Genomic DNA, 5,530 nt, shown 5'->3' with positions numbered 1-5,530 from the left:
AATTGGAAGAGTTGAATAATAACTTCAGAGAGCAAGCAACATAGCTTCTTACATTGAGCATGTCTTTAGAATCTAAAGATGCTTACAAATCATTTAATGCTTACAAATCTTTGTACTCTTATTAAGAATTTTTATTCTTCGGATTTTTCTAAAACAGGAAAAATCCAATTGGCATATGAATTGAAACATTATGACTTTGATCTGTATAAAGATCCAAAATTTCAAAACTTATCCACCATTGTTGAGTTATGTCAAAGATAATAAAGATTGGAAAATTAGATGTTTATTCTTAAATGATAGATTGACTCGCCTTATTTTAACCCTTCCAATGTCTACAACAACTGTTAAGTGAACATTTTCAGTTATGAAAAGCATTAAAATAAATCTCTAAAACAAGATGTAAGATGATTTTCTTAGTGACTACATGATTCTTTATATTAATAATGAGATTGCTCAAAAGTTTTTCTCATATGTGATTATTGATGATTTTTACTCTCTAAATAATCGTCATGCACAATTAAATTAAAGAAGTGAAGTTTTAACTAAGTACTTGAGTTGATTATAATTTTTATAAAATATGTTATTAGTTATATATCAAATTAATATTGTTTCATATAATTATTATTATTATTTATTTTATTGTTATTTTGTATTATATATGTTTGTTTTTTACCCCATTCATATAGATTTTCTGGCTACGCTTCTGCATACATCAAACCTAAATATGAGGCCAAACGACCAACTAATTAATATATATATCAATCACAGATATATAAATATCACATTTTCTATTTAAAGCGATCATCCATTATTTCATCTTATATTGAAGTTGAATCATCATTCCTAATATAACAATCACAGGTATATAAGTATCACATAACACATTTAAACAATTAAGGAAAACATCACACACAAACAAATAAACATTACATCTCCCAATAATTGAATATATCAATCATATGATAAGCTACTTAAATCCAACGTAATCTTATTAATAACCTCACGAATTATTAACGATAATAAGCTCTCACTTCTATGTTTGGCACATGTGCCACTAAAAATGTTCCAAGGAAAAAATTGTTTATGGTAGTTTTTTTATATCTATTTTAACTCTACTTTTATTACGTGGCATAGAGGGTGGGAGTGATTTATTCCCAACAATTAACATCATTTTCATAGTCAAAAGTCTAATTTTATCCTTTTAGTAACTACAAATACTCATATCTTTGTACCCATTTTTACTTGCCACGTTTAATTTATTTCTGCCTTTGCCCATGTTTTGCTGCCTACACACGGTTAATGAAATGAATTCATGGCATTTTAATTGCATCAATAAAAGAAGTCAAACATTATTTATAATGATAATAAAAAATATTCTTAATAACACTTATTCTACTTTGTTATATTTGTCACTATTTATTGTTATATTTTTATGGCATGATATTTTAGATTGTTCGCTACTTACACCAATAATAATTTAAAAACAAATAGAGTAATCTGATATACTTATTTTACACTAGAATTTAAATCATCAACCAAACACTTTTTATGTCTTCATTCTGACCAATCGAAAGGGCTATGTGTCCTGGCCCAGCTGAGACTTCAAATGAGGTCAAAGCAAGCGATACACTTTTTTAGATGCAAATTTGTTTAGTGAATTTTCATATTCACTTGGTTAGTCTTTTAGGATTATATATAGACAACTTTTCTTCAGTAGCAAGTTACCTTATTTTGAAGACTTTCCAATATTTAAATGAAAAAATTCTCTAAACAAAAAAAATAATAATAATTATGAGACTTATAAATACATGAAAAAATGGATGGCGACTATGAGTTTGAAAACAACATTATCCTGTAAAAATCGTTTATTTGCAAATAAATGAAGATGCTCACCACTCTTTTGGAATTGAGCAAAAATGCACAAGGTACATTATGTAATATGTAATTAGTTCTAACTCTTGCAATAAAATAAATCGTAATTTTTCTTTAAAATAGAATGTAAGCGGGTTGTCAATGAAAAACTATTTAAATACATGTTTTACATCGGCTGGTAATAAAACCAGCTTAAAGGCGTCTCAAAGTCATTTTTAATACGACATATTATATTTCAATCGGTGGTTGTGTAACCGACATTAAAGATTATATAATGTGCTGAATATATCTTCCTCCTAATGGATAAAAGAAACTTTGTACTCTATGAATTTTTAAAAAATATTGTGGTTTAATTGTTGTTTTTGTCTTATATTTTTATCAATTCAAAGTATTACTTTCTGTTTTAAAATAAATAGTTTTGGTCTCTCTAGTATATTTTTTAATTAAAAAAATAGTAATTTGATATATGTTAAATGACGTGATAAACAATATCATAATGCAGAACTATATAGAGGGACTAAAAATGAAATATGATATATTATATATATCAAACACTTATTTATATATTATTAATTAAATTATAAAAATAAATAATTTTAAAAGTTGAAATTGATATTTTCAGAAGGTTTTGTTCCAATTTCAAAAATATTAATCATTCAATGTCATCATATTATATGTCATATTGTTTAAAATATATTACATTATAATTTTTTAAATTTTAAAATAAAAAAATCAAGTCTATAAATTAATAAAAATAAGATGATCGAAACTACAATTTAATTACCAAAATACTTTTTAATTTCTCAAATGATATTCATGAAAATTATGTAGCCGTGTTTGATATTTTAAGAGTACCACAACAAAATAACATAGTTATTACTTAATCAAAGTAATACATTCAATTTAGAAATCTTTCTTAGCATTTTAGTCCATCCATCCACTAATCTTGTATTGTCTTTATCTTGTATGTGTGTATCAATCAAATGCATCCCTTGAGTATTAATTTTATGTCCCTTTTAAAACTATTGCACATCATGCATTCAAGTATAACATGTTGCAACTCTTTGTACTAACTCTAAAATATCTAGCACCTGATAAAGACATTCTCGTTCTTTCCTTTTCATTACTTTTTCCATAGAAATTATACAATCAATCAATAATAATAAGACATAAGAATAGCTTCGAGTCGGTCTCAAAGTGCACAAATATCAACCAAGGTTTATTCTGTATGTCGAGTTAAAGTATTCGTCATGATAGCAAGTTATATGAAAGAATTTGTCTCTTTCTTGGAGCAACTATCCTAAGTGATGTGCATGAATTGATGCCATTACTAACAATGAACTTCTACATTACTCTTTCAAGCTTATATATTAAGTGTAGTTTAATGTTATAAATACTTTTTTAAGAAAATTATTCTGTTAATTTCTATTATAAAATGATTTTTATCACTATAACATTATTTTCAACGATATTTGAAAAATGTTATCAAGAATGAAAAATATTGTCTAAAAGAATAGGGAATATTTTTCATATGCTTCATGTGCGAGTGTAGTATATTATCTTAGACAATATTTTTTCGCATTTATGGATCTATGATAAGAGACAAAATATGAATAAATTATCATATATATGAATCAAGTGTTTGATGAACCAACAAGATAATATATTTTTTAGTTGAAATTTTTATCATGAATGGATTATAAACCAATAAAATAAAATAAGAACAATAATTTACTCAATTACTTTTATAAAATTGAAATATGATAACATATAAATACAATAATAATTTATAAAATATAATCTAAAATATAAAAATATAAATGTAATCAAATATAAATATAAAATAATTAATAGAATTTGATCTTAAACTTAAGAATAAAATATTAATAATTAATTTAAAAAACATATATGATTTTATCACAAGGATAGTTTTGTCTTTCTATATATTTAATAAATTAGTATTCAAAATTATAAAAATATAAAAATTAATTAAAATTTTAAATTAAATATAATTTTTTTACAAGAGTATTTCTGCCATTTACATATAATATATATCATATATTTATTTATATCTATATCATAAATTTAGTTAATCATGATTTAAAAAAAAAAAAATTGAATTGTTTATTTAATAGTGTCTATAGATAGTTTTAAATATAAAATCATTTCATTATTTATTTAATATTTTAATTTTTTTATGTTAATTTATAATATTTAAGATATAATAAGTTAATTTAAAAAAAAAACTAATACACAATTGTTCACAATGTTAATTTTGTTATTTAAATATAATACATATTATATTAATTAGATCTTTACCAAATAGATGACAATATAAAAATTAATATTATGTTGGTTATCACGTGTATATTAAATACTGAATATGATAATATTAATTTTGTCATTATCATATCATATATTTATCTAATTTTATATTATATCATATTTCTATCATGTTATGTGTTTCAAAGGAGTATAATTATTTATATATATAGGAGAGAGTATGCAAAAAAAAATTAAAATTATTAATAGTAGTCGGTAAAAAATAATCAATAATATTTTATCTATAATTTAAAATGTCAAATAATATGAGACGCGTACATATATTAATATGGACGTGAAACAATTAATATATGACGGAGGAAGTACTAATTTTTTACTTAAAAAAAAAAAAAAAAAAAAAAAAGGTGTTATCCGACAAACAGTAAAGTACACTCATTACTTCATTTTAGAGCATCGGTTGAAATCTAAACTGGATTCTAATAATATTATAATGGATTATATAAATTTTTACTTCTTATAAGATCTCATAATTTTATTTTTAGTCTTTATAAAATATTTTATTAATTCTTAGTTTTTAAAAAGTTTTTATTTTTTATCCTTGATTTTAATCCAACTTTTGTGTATCTTTCAAAAAAAATTAAATGATTATTTACACTAATGTTTAAGAATTGTTTAACAAATGATAAATTAAATATAAATTTTTAAATGTCAAAAGATTAAAAGTTTATATTTAATTTATTATATATTAAAAAAATTTAAATTTTTGTAAAAAATTTGTTAAACATATTTTGGACATCACTAAAAAAAATTATTCAAAATTCAAATGATATTCAATAATTGATTTAAAATCATAGATAAATAATGAAAATGGGAAATTTTAAAATACTATAATTGATGAAATTTTTATAAAAACTAAAAAAAAGAAATTTTATAAAAATTAAAAATTTATTTAATTCTACTATAAATAATAGTATCATTTTTAGAGAGTTATAATAAAAAATCACATTTAAGAATGAAAAATGTTTATTGTTATGAAAGAAAATTTGTATGCCATAACATCCAACTCTTCCAAATAATAATCATTCACTACCGCCGACTTCCGTCATGATTCATGAATGGTAGTTAACCAAAGCTTGATTGGTACAAAATTCCTATTTTCATACTTGCTTCTCTTTCTTCTAATAATTATTTGTTCTAAGCAAGTAAGCAACACTTCTCTTTAAGAATTACCTGAAATTTTTATCCAAAAGAAAAATTACTTTAAGAACTTAAATTTAATTCATATGTACTTATAGCATATTAAGTGTACACCTTCGTACAATCAAAATAATTATATCTTTAGAAATATTTAATTTTTATTAAGAATATATATATA

The sequence above is a fragment of the Cicer arietinum genome, chromosome 6, assembly GCF_000331145.2.
Source record: "Cicer arietinum cultivar CDC Frontier isolate Library 1 chromosome 6, Cicar.CDCFrontier_v2.0, whole genome shotgun sequence".
NCBI lineage: Eukaryota > Viridiplantae > Streptophyta > Magnoliopsida > Fabales > Fabaceae > Cicer > Cicer arietinum.
This window is presented reverse-complemented; position numbering follows the sequence as displayed.